Here is a 20,357-nt window from a genome sequence, read left to right on the forward strand (position 1 = left end):
CCTTTTTTGTTATTTTAATTTAAAAAATTTGCCTTTTGCTGCACTGCAAATAAGGGACGGGAAGAGACGATGGTGGGGAGAGGGTGGGAGGGAGCGAACGGTTGCTGAGATTAAAATCAATGTCCTCGTTGCGTGCAGTGCAGGCAGTTTGTCAGGGCCAGGCCAGACCCTGGCTGGCTGAAGGATGCTGCAGGAGCACATCAGCAGAGTGACATTGGGACCAAAGAATGGCAAATGGAGTGAGGCGTGGCTGGGCGAGGTGAGGCGTGGCTGGGCGAGGGCGGCGTGCGTACAATAAATTTCATATTGCCATAGGACATAAAAGGGCGTGTATAATATGCAAACACAATCAACGCGTCAGGACATTTGTGTTAGCTGCACACGCACTGCGGGGGCAGAAAGAGAGGCAGAGGTAGAGTGAGAGCGAGAGCGAGAGCAAGATGTGTGAGTGTGAGTGAGCGAGAAGGGATTGAGCGAATGGACTCGCAATGAAAGAAAGACGCCGGCAAGCATACACACGCGCCTGCACACATATGACAATTCGAAGCCAAGTGCCACACACACACACACGCACGCACACAGATGCTAACAACTAACTGTAAAGCTAAACTTTGAAATGCCACGCAGCCACATATTGTATATGAGTATGTGCGTGTGTGTGTGTGTGCGGGCATAAAGCAAAGCAATATAAAAGGAAATAAACCGGCGACAGCGCTGCCAGGCAGCTCGACTGAATATGAGCAGAAACTAAACGAAAGCATAAAAAAAAAAGAAAAATAAAGAAGCTGAGAAAAAAAAACAAAAAAAACTAAGCAGCAAGAAAGTATATATATAAACATATAGATATATATGAGCATACAGACACACACACACACATATATACATAATACAGAGAAAAAGAGAAAAGTTTTTTATGTGGAGACGTGCAGAAATTTTTAATTTGCGGTTTGCCACTGCTGCTGCCGCTGCCGCTGCTGCTGCCGCTGCCGCTGTCGCTGTCGTTGCCGCCGCTGCAAATAGAATGAAGCAGCAGAGCAAACGATGGCGGCCTTTATTGCGTGGCCCAGAAGTCAGAGCCCCGAATGTAAAGCCAGTTGGCAAGAACTTGCAGCGGTATGGGCGCTAAAGGACTCGGCTCTGGCGCTTATTATGATTTACATATTTTCTATGGCCAGCGGCTGACTTCGAGTGCTGTAGACGCACACACACATACACACACAGGCAGGCAGCAAATGTGAGCGTTAGATTGTAATTAAAGTTCACGAGGTCAAAGCAAAGCAGACACTCAACATCGATGGACCAGTTGCTGCTGCTGCTGTTGCTGCTGCTGCTGCTGCTGCTGTTGCTGTTGCTGCTGTTGCATTGTTGCAGCTGCTGCGGGCTTTGGCATATTCATAGCATACACTCAGGCGCGTCGTGGCACAATATCCTTAGCAGCAAACGAGTTAAGTGCACTCTAAAATATGTGGCGTTGAGTCCTGCAGACGCAGTTGCGACTCAAGCCGTGGCACGCAGAACTCCACAACAGAGCGCAGAGCTCAGAGCTGAACTATGTGGCGTAGACAGAGCGCCAGAGCAGCTCGAGTAGATGACAGTGGGGCGGGGCGGTGGTGCGGCGGTGCGGCGGTGCGTGCGGCAGAGCAATGTGAAGCCTGTGGCAGCAAATGCAGGCAGGCAGCTTCCGCATCTTGTCTGTCATTTGCATATTTAAATTGCAGTCGGCAGATTGTCATCAGCGTCGTTTTAAATGTTGATAAATGCGCGCCATAATTTAATGTCCTCCCCCATATCTCTCTCCCACTTACTCTCTCTCTCTCGCTCTGTCGCTGCCATTGTCTTTGTAGTGCAACTTTTGCTTGGCCCACACGGCGTATGCGTAACATGCGACAGCTGCCAACGCCAATGCTCTGGGCCATGATTAATAAACTTTTTCGAGCTTTCATCTTTGGCCGCTAAATAATTTTCAAGTGAATTTGCGTATTGAGTCTTAAGTGCGCATAAATTGATTCACTGATTCATTTCGATTAAAGTCAAGCGGAAAAATTTTCGCCTTGAACGCGAAGAGTTCAATGCCCTGAGCAAACTGGCTCAAGTTTATGTATTTCATGTGTATTTCGAATTTTAGCTACTCTAAAAGATGTGAATAATGGCAGTGTGTGTGTGTTGAAGGTATATATATCATTTTTTTAATTTATTAATTTAATTTTAAAAATTAATTTTATATTAAAAATTATATTATTTTCATTTAAAAATATATAAACAATTTTTTTAAATTAAAAATTATATATTAAATTTATAAATAAATATATATTTTGTCAAATTACTTTTCGAATATTTTTTGCATTAATTTTATTTCCTGAATATATGTATTTAAATATCAGTTTTTCAAAAATTATTTGGATTTATTTATTTATATGGGACACTTTATGTTTAATCAATTTTCGGTATACAAAAGTGTTATGTTTTTCATTTCACAAATTATTTATAAATTTCTTTTTATATACACACTTAAATTTAAATATCATATATGTAATATATTTAAAATGAAATTGCTATAAGGTAAACATATATACAAATAATGTTTAAAATTTTAATTCATGAGAAATAATCCAGTTCAGTTATATTATAATTAAATTAAATAATTTGAAATATTTTCCTTATATTATAATATAATAAAATAATAATAATTATGTGTATACATATATAATTAAAATATTTTAATTATTAATCAAATATGTATAGAGAACGCTTTCATAAACATCCACAATTTGCATATCAAAATGCTAACTGAAATACATTTTATATAATATACATATGTGTATATACATAAACTTAACAGAATTTTCTTCATATGATATTAGTACAGATCTTAAATATATTTTCATATATATTATATGAGTTAATAATCCTAATATACATTTCTTCTGCTCTATCTTATCCTATCTTTGAAATTCGCTTATTAAATTCCCAATCAATAATCCACTACAAAGTTGACTAAATAAAATAGACCACCCCATGCTGGCACACAAAGTGTTTATGCCGCAACATTGACTCAGGGTATAAATGCTATATCATTAGCCATTGCAGATCAGTGAATGCAAAACAATCGACTGTCAAATGCTGCGCTTGACAGAGCACCGCCTCTATTACTCCCTCTCCCACCTCTCTGTCTCTCTCTCTCTCTCGCTCTGTCTTCTGCTCTATCTATTCTAAATGTTTCATCGTCGACTGACTGCCTGCCTGCCTGTTGGCAAAATGTGCTTGAAAAATTATGCAGTTATTTTGCTTGGTCCTTGGGCTCTTATTTAACACTTGGCTGCAAAAGCGAGCAACATAACGAAAGCAAAAAAAAAATAATAATAAAAAAAAAATAGATGGAAAGTAGGGAGAGAAAAAAGTGTCGTCACGTCACAAAAAGCATTTCAAGCAGCAAAAATTCAACACTTTGTTAAAATGTCAAATGAAACATGTCATTTATCATGCCGGCACTGGCACTTACACTTGCCAGTTGGCCCCACCCACACCCGCACCCACATCCACGCCCCCTTCCACAATCACTCTGCTCCCATCCCATCCCCCAGTCGAGTGCATATATCCTGTGCGCTCTCTTATCTGTTTTAACAAGCGTTACACTTTCAGCAAATACGTTTATGCCCCTCGCGTGGAGTACGACAAACAACCGCACGCTGTTCCGGCTCTTCCGGTTGGCATTTCTTTTGCTATCCGCCCGGACGAGTCTCTCGCAGCTAACAGCAGCAGCAGCAGCAGCAGCAGCAGCCGCCTGTCTCTACTAGGAGCAACCAAGTCCTGGGTACAGCCAGTTTGCCGTTGCCGTTGCCGTTGACATTGCTTAAGTGCGGGTCCAACCTTTTCGCACTCGAACGCAACGTCGAAACATTTTCAGTGGTAATTTTTAGAGTACTCTAAAAAACAAGGCATTCAGAGTTTTGTTGGCAAATGTGTAACGTGCCAAAAAAGATTTCTAGTTACCAGACTAAATTGCATTACAGCTTTTAAATAACATCATTTGAAGAGTTTTCTACTGTTTTTAAAGCAGCTAAATATACAAAATTAAATTTTAAAAATACATAATAATTTATCATTATTATTATTATAATATAATAATTAATTATAAAAATATATACTCCAAGGAAAAAAAAATCAATAAAAAAATTAAAAAGAAAATATATATATGTATGTTATTAATTTTAAAATATTATTTTATAATTTTTTTTTAATTTTTCCCGTCCGTCCCATAAAAATAAATGCTTTTAAAATACTGTTGTAATTAATAATACAAATATAAAAATGTTAATACATTTTTTTTTTGTTGTATGAACTCTTAGTCGATTATTTAAAATTAAAAAATTTTTAAATTATATTTTTAAAAAAATAATTTAAAAAAAATAGTTTTCAATTTTTCAATATAATATAAATAAAATGTTCATATAAATATGCTTTAATAATTATTATATATTATATAAAAGAAAATCGCATTTAATAGCCTCGTTCCACATTATTAGCTTCAACAACAAAGTTCCCCACTTCTAGGGTATCTAAGCTTCGTCTGCTTAAAGTCAACTGTGTTTTTTTTTCACTTTGTTAGTTTCTTTTAAGTGTACAACAGCGAAATGCCAGCGAAAGGCGCCAAGCAAAGGCACAAAGGCACGCCCACTCCCACACGCATACATAGAGCATAAATACACAGTGCGCGCTAAAACTACACGTACCGCAGTCAACATTCAAGCAGCTGTTGTTACAACACACGTGTGTCTTTATGTGTGTGTGTGTGTGTGTGTGTGTGTGTGTGTGTGTGTGTGTGTGTGTGTGTGTGTGTGTGTGTGTGTTTGCAAACCCACGACAAGGCATTTAAAATTGAAACAAATTGTGAATGATGCCAAGAGAGACAGAGAGAGAGCGAGAGACACAGAGAGAGAGGGAGGGCGAATGCTGAGTATGGCACAAGGCGAGCAGCAACAGCCGCTGCCGTCAGGAGCCACAGCCTTGGCGCTAGCTGAATGGATAGCTACTACGTTGCGCATATCCTTTGGCTGTCGGTGTAGCTTCTGCTGCTCTGTTTGTTTCTGTAACTCTCTTGACGATTTGCTTTATTGCTGTTTGCTTTGTGCATCCCATACAAAGCAGGCAAACACCATAAATATGTACATGCCACATGCCGCATGCCGTATGCTGCATGCCGCTTGCTGCATGCCGTGTGGCATTTGGCACATGCAACTGTTCGCTCCTCAAGTGCAAAGTTATCTAGCTCGGACTTGCTTAATTGGCGAATTTAGATTACACAATTTCCAGCTGCAAATCTGAGAAAAAACATGCTCCAAATTCGTGAATATTCATGAGCAAACGCGACTTTCTAATCAGCCCAAAGGCGAAACATGACAAATTGCATAACAGATACCCAAGTGTGTGTGTGTGTGAGTGTGTGTGTGTGTGTTAAAGTGCAAATGTTGACTTGGCACATTTGATATACAACTGCAATATATATTTTATATATACAATACATAACTGTATATATACATATATGCGTATAACTGTGCTTCTGTTTATTTGCCAACTTTGCTGTGGCTCTGACAGGTGCTAAAAAGTTGACAAGAATAAGGCTAAAATGTGCACAAAAGTTGCAGCAATACCAAAAACAAAAACCAAATGTTGAGTTTGATAAATAAAAAAAATATTTGCCCGACTTTGGTTTCCCATGCAATGAAAATTGTTGTCAGCTCTTCTACTAAAATATTAATGCGTGTTTTGTTTACTGAAAATATTTCTTCTACAAATTGTTGAATAGAAAATGCGTAAAATTGTATTTTTAGATAAAAAAGAGAATATATGAAATATGTAGAGTCCCAAGAAATAGTAGAGCTAGAAGTTAGGTATTCCATGAAACAAGAAAATGAACAGAGTGACTCTGGTTCAATTCTTTTGATCTTGAGATTAAAATGCTCTGCAATGGACACATGAGTGTGACAGGACTAGAAGGATCAAGGACTTTCTAGTCCTCTAGTCTAGTAAAAGCCATATTTTTACATAGCTTGCTATATTTTAAATATATTATTTTAAACAGATGATAAAAAAATATATATATACAATATTTATACATAATCTACAATAAACGGAATACACAATTTTAAATTTTAAAAATTAAATTTTGCAAAAAAATAAAAAAATAAATAAATAAAAAAAAAAATATTTATATATATATATAATACTAATTTAATTTAGCAAATGAATTGCAAATTCCTTTTAGTGTGAAAGTTTAAATAAGACAAAGCATTCTCAGCAATATATAAAAATTGTTTATGTAATTTTTTTTTAATTTGATTATTTTTCATTTTTACAAACCATTTTTATTTTTATTTATTTATTTTTTTTTAACTGTCCTCCATTAGTTTAACTTATGTTTAGTGTCAAAAGCTGTTTCAAATTTCCAATACAAATGTGAACTTTGACCTTTAGTAAATATTGTCGCAATCGCAATGCCACAACAGAGATTTTTTTATTGCAAAAAAAAGCTGCCAATAGACATTGACATACAAAAAAATTGCTCGCTATTTTGGAAAACGAAATGGAAAAAAATGAAATGGAATATGCACTATCGCACATTTAATGCACTTCAAATTGACAAGTAAAACCGCAAACATTTGCTGACCCCTGTAAAAAAAATTGCAAATGCCCAGCTGAAAAACGCTTGACCAATAAACCAAAAATTGCCCAGGCAGAAGCGAAGTGGGAATACCCCCAATGCAGCTACAGTTAAACTGTTGGGCAAAAAAAAAAAAACAAAAATGGTAAATGGAAATGGAACTTCAGTGGGGCGACTATAACATTCGAAACGTTTTTCTTTTATTTTTCTTGTTTTTTTTTTCTTTTTGCTTTGGATGGAAATGTGTAAACATTTCAGGTGGTAGGAGACAAACGCTAAAAACGTTGAATGCCGCAAATAAAGCGCAGTGGCACGCAGCGTGCGGCTGCATTGAAACAAAGCCAAGCCATAAAAATAAATATAAATTTAACAATTTCTTTTGCCACTTTGGCCAACGGCCGGTCGAGGGGGCGGGGCAACACGTATACGCAATGTAAACGGTGCCAGGCTCCAAATTGTCGCAACGGCAGCAGCCGACACGCCAGGTGGCATTCAGTCAGCCAAAAAAAAAAAAAAAAAAAAGAGGAAAAAATATATATAGGCGTATACTAAAAGGTCGCTGCTCACCTGAAAGGTACGACATTGACGTCGACTGCGACTGTGACTGCGAATGCAGCAGCGACCGCGACTGCTGAATATGGTGCAAAGCGTTCTCATGCGTTTTTATGAATTATTTCATAATATATTTTCGAGAGCGTGTCTTTTATTTTTTGCTGCCAGCATTTATGCCACAGACAACACGTTGCGGCCCGAGACTGACCAGTTGACAGCGACACCTGCACCGCCAACCACCGAAAAAAAAAAAACCAGCCACTGGACAATGCCAAAATTTAACGCTGCATTGACTTGCCAACCATTAAGGTTAAGCTGCAATGAATACCCTGTAAAAATGAGTGAGATAAAGAGTGTGAAAATGTGAGTGAGCGAGACAAGATTATATACTATTACAAAATATATATAAATGCTTCTTATGTTGTCAATCAAATATAGTACAAATGACAAGAAAGAAATACTAATTAAATACTATATTAATGCTTAAGTTGAAAATAGAATATAGTAGAAAATAAATTTTAGTAGGGTATTCAAAAATAGGTAGGAAACTCTTAAAGAGAAAATTAATTTCCGAGTAAAATTTAATTAACCTGATTTCTTCCTTTTTCAATTAAAATTGAAGTGTGACTCAAATGAGCATCGATCGTTAGAGAGCAGGAAACATATGAGATAAGAAACATGAGACTCGAACACACGAACCAAGTTCAGTCAACTTTGCAGGCGCCCTAAATAAGAAACGTTTTGAGATCAAAAAACAAATTAGGAACTTAAACAGCTATCAGAGGGAAACGTTATCAACGACAATTGAGACAGTTCACTTCAGAGAACTAAAACAATTAAACACTTAAAATATTCTATTACTTCATATATAAATATGTATACTGTAGTTAACTCACTAGGCTATAATGTGATACAGATATCAATAGCTTTACAATAATCAATGTGATACAAACACTGATGACTTTACAACAGTAATTAATTAATTAACAAAAGCATGTGTCTACAAGTCAATCAAAAATATATAATATTTCCTAGAATATTGTCTAATCTAAAACACATAAATAATTGAAGCTATTTATCGTAAATTTACAACACGAGAATCTATTTCTTATCTAGCCTTGACTTTAGCTCAAAGGTAGTTCGAGTAAATGCCAACTATACTCAATGGAAGATAAGATACCAACAGCAGAGTGATAAGTAATGGCTACAATTATCAAGAAAATGCATAGCAACTGTTAAGGGATTGGTGCAATGCAAAGTGCATAGCAACAGCTGTAAAGTAACTGCAAAGCAACTGTAACATAATAGCTAGAAAGCGACTGTAAAGCAATAGCAGTAAAAAAAACTATAGCAGTAAAGCAAACAGCAAAGCTTCTGTACAGCAACTGTAAGGCAACAGCCGTACAGCAACTGTAAAGTAACAGCTGTTTAGCAAGTGTAAATAAACAGCTGTACATCAACTGTAAAGCAACAGTCGTACAGCAATTGTAAGGTAACAGCTGTACATCACCTGTAAAGTAACAGCTGGTTAGCAACTGTAAAATTTAACTGTTAAGCAACTATAGAGTAATTCCAAAGCTAAAGCTATGAAAGAAAACTGTAAAGTAACTGCTAAGCAACTGTAAATCTAATTTATGTCAACAGAGTGTAGATAGATTCTAAAGCAACTGTTAAGCAACAGCTGTACAGCGTCTTTAAAATTAGCCTTACTGCAACTTAAACAGATGCAAATATCCCACTGCCTTGTCCAACACTCATTACATAACTAATTAACATGCCTTGGATTCACTCTCCTTTGCAGGGTATATTAAAAAAGAAAAGAAAAAAAAAACTCTGACAACCAACAGGCTACGGCGTGGTTAACGCTGCGGTTTTTATTCATTCCATTGTGCGCTCAAAATCCAGATAGCACACTCACACACACGCACAATATTGTATATGAATTATATAGATATATACTGGGTAAATATATGTATATGTATATGTATACGTGTGTGCCTCACCAAGGAGCAACGCACAATGCAAATATTTAAATTTAATTAACTATATTTACAAACAGCGCTGCGCTGGCTATTAAACTGCCCGCACGCACATGCCGAATGTTTGTTCTAAAACTTTGCGTCAATCAAATCGAAGACGAGGAAGCTGCAAAAATGGCCAGTCGAGAGGATTTGAAGCGAAGCTGACAACAAGTGTGAGATACCCTGTAAAGTAGCATAGGAGTGGGCTGGTTGGAATGAGTGGAATCGCTGTGAAAGTGAAGTGGGAGTCTAATCTCCTATCAGCGAAAGCTAGCGAGAGCTTAACAAAAGCTGTAAATACCCTGTAAATAGAGAATATCTGATATTGGGTAGTTCAAGCAAGAAATATTGCTTTTTATGTTAAAATGGAATGGTAGAGACAGACATTTTGATCAGATTGAAAAACTAGGTATTCCCTAGAAGGCTTGAATTTTGTTAAGGTATGATGGACTAAGAGTTGTACTATGTTGTGTAAAGAATATATCGAATGCTAAGAATATTTTATCTGAAATTTGGGAAGATGATATATGATATATATGGCTCACCAACATATAATATGATAACAATATACATGATTAACTCATCGAAATACGCCTCTTTTCTACCAACAAAATCAACTGCATTGCTTACAATTCCTCAACTCAGATTTGCCCTATAAACAAAAGTCATCAGTAAAATCATAACAAATATGTCACTAATCAACTCTAAACATGCTCAATCCAAAAATGTATATTATTCACCCAAAGACAATTGCTACAGGGTATACACGGGATAACTACGACTGCACTACTGTAGTTAAGCTCTTATTCGCAGCATTTTATTTTTTACGACTTCTTATCTATCCATTTATGTTCCATCACTAATTTAGTGCCACAAAAGGAGTATCTTAAAGTGGCACACAATTGCCAGCGGGGGAGGAGGGTGCGGTGGAGCGAGCGGAAGTGTGCGGGGAGTTTAGTGCCACATGCACAAAGGATCTACGGAATTAGCATTAAAATCAAATGCAGGATATATGGGTTAAATGGGCGGGCAGTCAAAGAGTGTTTAACAAATGGGAGAAGTGGGCAGGCAGAGGCGAATAGAGGGAGCGAATAGACGGTAGAGGCAAGGCGGGCAGCGGGCAACGGGTAGAGGCCTCCACCTCAGCTATGGCTACAGCTGCTGCAAAACTATTTCTATTTCTTTGTGGATATTTCGAAATCGTAATACATCCGTTCGCACACACACACACACACAGACATAGGGGTGTACCCTACACACACACACACGCACACATGAGTAGACCCTGCGCATTTGCTTAACTCAAAACTGTAACGGAAACGGAAATAAATGCTGTCAGCATTTTATTTGTTTGCGAGTGCGTGATTTTCATATGCCTACACCCAAACAAACAAACAAAGGGTTCCAAGAATAATATAAAAAAATACACCAAAAAATGTAAAAAAAGAAACGCAAGAAACAAGTCTAGAAAAAGGGACGAAAAAAAATAAGAGAAAGTAATAATAAACGAGTGAAAGACGCAGCCGGAAAACGGAAAGCGACTCAGCCAAAGCAAAAATGGTTTGTGGGTGCTTCGTGGAACTGGAACTGGAACTGGAACTAGTTCCATGTCCATTGCCCGAGGCGTCATTTGCGGAAATGGCTTTTATAGTTTTGCAGTTTAGCTGTACGTCTTTTATTTTTTTCCCTCCCAATGCTTGACATAGTTTTATTGGATTTCATTCATGAACAAAAAAAAAAGAAGTAAATAAAAAAACTTCATTTTACAGCAACTGCCATTTGCCATTTGCTGCAGCGCTGAGTGTATTACAGCTCCCATTTCCCGTTAACTCAGCTTCCTAAAACATATATCTCTCTCTTTCTCTCCATTTCTCTCTCTCCATTTGTATCTCTGGCGCTAACTCCCTTTGCTGTTAAGCTGCAATTGATTTCGAAATTAAAGCCAGTTAGCATTGCCATAAAAACAATTTACACTGTGTAGACGCCAAACATAGTCAAATAAAATGAAGTTTGAAGTCATCTGGATATGGTTGATGGGTTTCAAAATACCCCGTAGAATGCTTAAATACATTATTTATGCTATTTTATGAAAATTTAGAGCATTACAAAAAGACCTCAGAATATTCGTCTATCAGCTAGCGAGATATCGATTAATATTTTTGATATTACTGTTATCGACAGGTCGATTACTTGTTATCGATACACGAATGGCAAAACTACCAAAGTATTTTATATATATAATCTAATATACACATATGAATAAGAAAAAATAGTTATATACTCAATTTTGCATAATAATATACCTCTTTAAAATTTACATTCTTGTCTCGATAAACAATATTGAAATTTGTAATTGACTTATCGATAAAAGCCCCATAGGGCGTGGCTTGACTTGTCCCAACTAGATATAAGATTTCTTAGTCTTTAACTACTTCTGATATATTCTGTAGTCCCCTTTGCTATGTTTCATATAATTACAGGGTATCTTGTTTCGCGTGCACAGTGCCACTAAAAACCTGTGCCACTTTGTAACCATAATAATACTTTTCTATTGTTTATCAGCTAGAGCTGATGTAGCCCAGCCCCAGCCAGCGCGGCGACGATGACGTTGCATTGCCCAAGCGCATAAATTACTGTAATTGTGTGTGTGTGTGTGTGTGTGTGTGGCATAATGGCAGCACTGCCTTTGGCTACTCCATAGACACACACACACACAACAAACAAAGAAAAATATTGCTTCCGGTTTTTGTTTTCATAAATTACGCCGCATAAATTCCGCATTCAATCGTGTGTGTAAAAGCCAGACCCAAGAGGTATGAGCATGCATGTGTGTGCGTGTGTGTGTGTGCTTATCTTTGTGTATTTGTGTTTGCCCAAGTCCTGGTGTCCTTTTCAACTTTACGATGGTTTTATTTACTTAGACGCTGGGCGCGTGTTTGCGCTTATGCTTAACCCGGCATCTACAATTCAATTGATTTTTAGCCCATTATTTGTTAAGTACGCCATGGCCCAACACTTGGGCCAATTATAATGGTCAAGCTGGTGCGCTCTCTCTCTCTCTGTGTGTGTGTGTATCTGTGTGTGAGCTGCTGTTGCTAAATGTGCGTCAGGTGGCAAAGTTTAATAATGAAACACATAAATTGACAAAGGTTAGCGGCAAAGCCCACAGCTCGAGCCGGAGTCAGAGTCGTAGCCGTAGCCGTAGCCGTAGCCAGAGACAACCATTCACCAACTGTTGTTGCCCTCATAAAGTGGGCGAGCAGACACGCCCCCTTTTTGGCGTCTGCTGTGTGTGTGTGTTCCGGACTTTGATTTCGACAGCAGCTAAAGCAAAGTGAAGTCAAAGCCCTAAATAACTGCAGGTGCTTCGCTAACACTCTAACTCAGCGTGTGTCTGTGTGTGTGTGTGTGTGTGTGTGTGTGTGTGTATCTGTGTGTGTGTGCCCATCTGTTTGGCTTTTCAATTTGATGTTCGTCTAAGTAAATTAGCAGCTAGTTTATTAAAAATGTTTGTGTTAAATGTTGAGCCCCGTTGTACACTGTAGAAACTTGTCCTTAGATACCCTGTAATTGATAAAGAATATATAGTAGGGTAGTTTGGAAGAAGCATGCAATATTCTTGTTGAACGTTGAGTCTAGTTGTAGTAAAGAGAGAAAACTCGCCCAAAGATACCCTGTAATTAATTGAGAATGTGAGCACTGCGACACCGTCCTCTTGATAAAGGGTATCTGCTTGTCGTTCTCTTCTCACTTCAGTTTACTAGGGTCGTCCTAAACATTCAATCAACGATTTCTCTCTTACATTCATTTTATACTCCATAGCCCCTCACAGGATATCTGCTAGTCGTCTCCTCCGTACATTCGTTTCATTTTTATACTAAATCCAATTAAAATACTTTGGCAATGGCCGCAAAGTTAAGCCTTGGTACAGCGCCTGGAACAGACGCTCGTTCCGTCCATAGTTGACCTCATTTCTCTGTTGACATTGGCCATATTGTGACGCTTATGGCCATATGGTGACTGCTCACTGGGCCAAGCTGTCCAATGAGCTTACACCACTCACCCGCAGCCCGCCCCTGCCATCAGCCAGTGCCCGAGCCACAGGCGCTGCCCCTGCGCCCCTTGCTCCAACAGCTTGACAAATTTGCGTCTAATCTGAGCATTTTGAATTGACTGAAAGCAAGTGAACTCCTGGACTGACACTTGAGCTAAACTACAATATGCTCAAGCACTCCCATAGTCAAGCAGGTCACAGCGAAGTGAACTCTGACCGCAGTAAATATATGTATGTATGTATGTATGTATGTATGCACGTATGACTGCGAGGTTGGTTTCATAAATGCCTGTATTTACAAATGAAATAGAATTTCAAATGAGGTATCAGAATTATATTCATTCTACATAAGCTTGAGTTTATCACTTTACTTAGTCTCAATCACATTTAATTAGAAAATTTATATATTCCAATCACATTTAAGCATTTATTGCATTTTAAGTAATTCCATTGGTGTGACCAGTTAATGCGATCACTTAAATGCCTTAGACTTTAAATACCCAAAATACTAATTACAATTAGCGCTTAATAGTTGCGAATTTGCATTAATTGTGTGAATTAGTGACATCAAAAAAAGCACTAAAAATGCACATGCTTTTCGTCTGCTGCGTTAAATGTCAAAAAATTAAATACTATAATCTGCGCGCTACTCGTCAGCTGCGAAGCTAACAGAGGGCAGGAGCAAAAAAATATACAGGCATACCAACAAAATACATACGTATGTATGTATGTATGTATGTACTATGTACCATCGCCTATTGTTCTCCCGTTTTGCCCTGATGAGCGCTCAAAGCATGCTCCAGAAGGTCAGGAAGAGAGAGGCAGCACAAAGTAACGGTTAACTTGCGCGTCAGTTTCCTTGTCTTTCTTTTGTTTTCTTAAGGCGGCATCAGTTTAGTGTGAAAATAAAGTGCAAAGGACAAAGTGCTGCGGCAAAGATTTATAAATTTGTTTTTGCTTTATTTTTTATAGTGATATTAAACAAGTGATATGGAAAAGTTAAATAGAAAACAGAAAACAGAAAATAGAACATGTCAATTTTTTACAAAAATTAATGGTAGGCTTTGCTCTAATGTATGTACATACATGTGTATATAAATATTTAACTTTATATACACATGTATATATATTTTATTCTAAGTAGACACCAAGACCAAAATTTATGAGAGTCCTTAAAGTATCACATTTATACATAATTTTCCTTAATATTTTTAATATTTAATGCTACGCAGTTTTTCAAGCATACTTATGAACACACGCATGTAAACACTCGCGTACGCATACATACATGCAGGCAAGAGCCACAGCAGACATAGACACACACACGCACACACACACAAAGTTAAGCCGATCATCGCCTGATTAAATTAACAGTGTCTGCTTTGCTTAGCAGCGCCTGCTTGCACACTGCTAAAACACACATACATACAGTATTACTCAATCTTGCTGCTTGCTTGCTAGTTAACAGCGGCTTCGTCACTTCACAGTGCCTGTTTAATTTAAGAGCGTGTACATAATGCAGCTAATTGAAATTCTGCAACATGCCTTACATTCCCTCATCTTTAATTAACAGAAGAGTCTCTTATAAGACTTTAAGTTAACATTTTTACGCTGCAAGTGCTTTTACATTCTTTTATATGTTAGCCAAGGGCAAATTTCTAAATTTAAAATAGACTTTTATTAACATTCTTATTAATTCGTCTAAAATACCTTTGCAAAAGGTTTTGCAATTCAAATTGTCTGCTAATTTAAAGTTAATTTAGTCTTGAATTTGATTTAACAAAATATTTTTAGTATGAAAGGCATTTCTCAAAAGAATTACAATAAAAATCTGAGCCTCCACAATAAAAAACGACAATTTGTAGGCAAAAGGCGCATAAAAAGAAATATTTATTTTTATTTAGCTATGCATAAGACCTTTTCGAGCACACCACGGCATCAATACTGGAATATTTAGATATGCATTTATTCAGTAATGCGAAGGGCCTCGACAAAGGAATTAAAAGTAAATTGCTTAAGCTTAAATTTGGTGCTCCGAAAAAGTCTAGACAAAATAAATCAAGCTACAGCTCAGTTCATTAAACGTTGAAGATACATCTACCAAAAATATTTCTAGCAAACCTGTATTCAAGTGGGTGTGTGAGTGTGTAAGTGTGCGTGTGAGGTCAAGTTGACCAAAGTTACGGTAATATTTGCACATTATCAATCAACATCAATATCGAATCCAAGTGCCTCTCAAGCAGCTGCTTCAAATATTCATGTAGGGCTGTCCCTCTCTCTTTGTCTCTCTATCTCTCTCTCTCTTTCTCTTTCCTTATTTTCTCTGTAGTGCTTAAAGTGGTCATCAGTCCGCAATTACCGCACTTTATAACACTCGTAATACTTATCTATGGGACTTACGATTGCCCCCAGCAATTGTCGCATGCAATTTTTATGATTGCTTCGCACTCGCTAGAAAGGACATCCTGTGTGGATGCAGCTGTCCTGCTGCTGCTGCTGCTGCTGTCCTTGTGCAAACTATAATACTTCCGTTGGCGTATTTGCATTTCCGTTTATATCCACAAACACACACACACACACACTCGCCCATATACATAGATTTAGATATAGATATGCTTTTTGTTTGTTTAATGAGCTTCGTTTGCTTTTGTGCTTGCAACCAAAATGGCTTAGATATGAGCATATTTGCAATTTGGCCAATACCCAGCAGACAACGGCACACTTCATTGCTGGCCATTATTGTGGTCAACCGGCCAACCGATATTGGCCAGGTGGCCGTCCATTAAAATTATAATTGAAAAACAGCAAGCCCCAGGCGCATATTGTTGCCATTTAATGCACTGCACGAAATATGTGTGTGTGTGTTAGCCATGTTAATCTATATTAAGTGTGATTGAATGATTTTTTTTTTTTAATTTTAATTACAAAATTATTCTTTCCATTTATAAAATTTTTTATAAATATTATATATATTATATTATTAAATATACATAAAAAATTTTAATTTATTTTAATAAAAAAAAATGTATATATTAAGTTTCATAATTAAGTTTATATTCACTAAAATAGTTAAATTTGCCTTATAATTTATTATTTTTTAATTTTCTTTATTTTGCTTAAGTTATTTAAATACTAAAATTACTTTAATATTATTCACTATTTCTTCAAAGTAAACAAACCAAAGATATAGCTTGAATTCTATGTTTTGGCCAAGTGCATTTGGGCTTTTGTATACAAAAGCTGCTTCATACTCCACTGCCGTCAATAATTTCAAGTCCCTAAGTCGACTGGCCGACTATCTATATAAATTTGTACAATATTTATGGAGGGTCATATTTATCGGCTGGGCCAAAGGGCTACAAGGATTTAATACGTTGATTTTGTGGTCGAGTTGTTGCTGAGCATTTATTGCTTTATTACTTGGAAAGGAGCTGGAGACGGACTTCTAACTAGCTCTGGGCTAAGTTGAAGGGACAGGGGCGAGGGGGTGTGGCATGTGTTGATTTCCATTAAAAGCGTTTGCATTAATGTATGGCGGCTGCGGCAATTTCTTGGCCTGGCTAATAGGATAACAAATGACAATTGTTGTTGATCGTCGTCATTTATTTTGATTTTCGGCCCAGCCAAAGTTGTAAGCCACAACAAATACACACACACACGCACACGCACACATAGAGGCCATTGGCCATAATAATAATAATGGCCATATTTGGTTAAAGTAACTAAGCAGCTGACAACGACAACAGCTAATACGAGCAGAGCTGCCCCAAACCATTGCCACAACTCCCTAGGGCAACTCATATAAGTGCGTGTGTATGCATGTGTGTGTGTGTGTGTGTGCGTGTTTTCTTCGTTCTTTGGCTAACATGAAATCCGCTTGTTGTCATGCGATTTGGCATTTTATTGACATCCACTGATTCTCAATGTGAAATTATGTGCCTAATGCCGCACACACAAAACCATATATTATGATGTCCACAACTAAAGCGGAAACTATACAAGAGGAGAGAGAGAGAGAGAGAGAGAGAGAGAGAGAGAGAGAGGAGATTGGTGGTAGTGGTGCAGAGTGGTTGAGATTTGGCGCTGTCAATGAAAACTAATTGCCGCAAGCTTGTGGCGACTGCCAACTTTAACAATTTACAGCCGCCGTAGAGTATATCAGTTGGCATTATAAATTGAAGACAACAATGTTTAAGCCCATCGAATATATATATGTATATATACAGTTCATATACACATTTAAGTGGGATTAAGAGCTTAGGAGCAGAATACATTTATGTCGCTTTACTGCCTTGACTAAGTTCCGTTAAACGTGTTATTCTTGATAAAGTTTTCTGGGAAGTGCTACGAGTACGTCGTATCATGTAGTAAAGGTCTTAGCGGCACTTTATTTATTTATATGGGAATTGTTTAAAACTCTGAGAGTTGTGTTAACAATATGATATGTTTTTCTATAGCTTATATATAAATGAAGATTAGAAGAGCTCTTGTTGCGACGGTGCAGGAAGTTAATTTTACTACAATTTAGAAATGTTTCTTAAAATTTTATTATATTAAAAACAAAGACTTTGGTCTACTTGACTGATGTCTTCCATTAATATGTGTAAAATGATGTCTTCAGTCTCCCAATTCCAAGGCATTAGCAAGTCTTTTTACAGGCCACACACACACACACACACACACACACACATACCTACACTCACACACACACACATTTCACTTAACTGCAAGGGCATTTAAGCTTCCATCGACCACAAACAACCTTAGCATCTTATTAAACTTTGTTGCTATTGCTGTTGCTGTAGTTGTTGTTGTTGTTGTTGTTGTTGGTGTTGCTTGTGATCTTTGGCTACATGCAGCATGTTCCATTAGCAGCACAAAATTTAATTATGTGCAATGTGAATTTCTGCAATATTAACGAGATTGTTGTCTGGCGCTGAGTGCCGACGTCGAGTGGATCGATGTGAGCCAAGGCAGAGTAGAGCGAGAGAGAGAGAGAGAGGGAGAGCGCAAGAGCAAGAGCGAGAGTGAGTAATACTGTTCATCGAATTTAATTTGAAATAACGCTCGCTTATACTTATTTACGTTCTTTTAAGACAGCCAAAGTCGATAACACCAACACGCAGCCCCGCCCACAAGCGGCTTACGTTGCGTTACGTTACGTCGGGGAGATGGGGGGGGCTCTTGTGATGATTATGGGGCGCCATATGTTTCATCAGCCACGCCCAGCTCACCAACCCCCCTAGCCCAACACAGCCCAGCCCAGCCCGTCTCAAACACACGAAATTACATGTCAGGGCAGCTGCTCTAAGCACTTGAACACGGGTTTACTCAAGAAATTAATTTCCTTGGCCCACTAAAATCTAACGATAATGTGTGCAATTCGATAAGGTTTGCTAAACGTGGGCGGTGTGTGTGTGTGTGTGGGGGTATGTGTGTGGGTGTGTGTGTGTGAGTGTGTGTGCTGGCGTGGGAAATCCGCTTTGAAGCAGGCGATAAAGCCAGACGTTCCCCCTTTTGGACTGAGCCTTACAGATTTTGCTGTTTATTTAATTCAAGCGCGTCATGCCACAATACACACACACACACACCACACTCTCTCATTCCCTCCGTCTCTCTCTCTCTTTCTAACTTGGCTATGCCTTATGCCATTGAACGCGAGCAACAGGATATGCTCGCAGCGCTTTGCTGCGTTTCCTTGACAGCGCGTCCTGGCCATGTAGCATTCGGGCCGCGCTGACAGCAACTGAAATTGCCGTTGCGGTTGGCCATCGCTCCTACCCCTTTTATTCCCTCATTCGCTTATTCGCTCACTCGATATGGTCAACTTTGAATTGCCGCCCGCTGCTAGCGAAATATCAAACAGCCGCACAGTCTCTGACTGCATTGTTGGGCCGAAGCAACGGGCTATATAGAATGGCAATACGGCAATATGGTAATGTTGATGTGGCAGAAATGTATTCAGGACTTAATGCGCCTAAGCTGTGAGCTGTAACGCATACAGTATTAGCAGTAAAATTCTTCAAAGCGAAGTAGAGGGGGAAGTAAATAATAACATATTGATGTTTGGTAATACAAGATTTAAAAAAATTTTTTTTTTTAAATTATACAAATTTCAAGGAATATTTAAATTTGAAAAAATCAGAGTTTCGCTCGTATACCTTACGAGTTAAAATAAAAAAATTAATAAATAAAATAAATAAATAATAAAAATTAAATAATAAAAAAATTTTAATAAATAAAATAAAACATAAATAGAATACTTAAATATATTTTTATTACAAATTTTAAAAATTTTGAAAAATATTTGAATTGAAAAATAAGAGTTTCAAAATTTAAGTGCATTCCGAATTTTTGAAAATAAGTATATTAACAATAAGAAATGCTCTAAAGTATTAAAATATAAGAAATCAATAAAACGGAAAATATTTGAATTAAAATGTTAAATTATTTTATTAGAAATACAAATATTAATAAAATAATATACAAAGTATTAAAAAAATATACATTATAATACTATATTAAATATATATTTCTATTTTATTAATTTTATTTTATTGTATTTAATATGTCAATATCAAGTTGCTTAGATATATTGTCAAGATTTAGTCATTAAATGCATTAATAAAAATAAAATTTCGCTTTAACACTATAAATAAGATTAATTGGCATGCTTCTCGCCTCGGATTTCAGTTCGTGTTTATTCTAAGTATTCTATTGAGCGAACTCAATACGCTTCTGCTGCTGAGGTGAAATTAAAAACAGATTTAGTTGGCAATTGACAGATGCTGTCACATGCCACAACTGAATCTGCTGCTGCTGCTGCTTATTCTGGTTGAATTAAATTTTATTCATTTGTCTAGCATCATCAGGTGGCACGTGGCTATGCATATGACACGCTTTTCTGTTTGGCAGCGTGTGAAATGTCAGCGGCTGCTCACGCTGCGTATACGTAATACCGTACAAGTTTCATAGCTTTCGCTTGTCCAGAACACCAACTCAGCTTGGTTTCTGGCGACTGCACTCAGCTGCGGCATCTCCAGGAGCTGCACATGCTGAAACGTGTTAAATT

The sequence above is a fragment of the Drosophila mojavensis genome, unplaced genomic scaffold (assembly GCF_018153725.1).
Source record: "Drosophila mojavensis isolate 15081-1352.22 unplaced genomic scaffold, ASM1815372v1 contig_80, whole genome shotgun sequence".
Lineage (NCBI taxonomy): Eukaryota > Metazoa > Arthropoda > Insecta > Diptera > Drosophilidae > Drosophila > Drosophila mojavensis.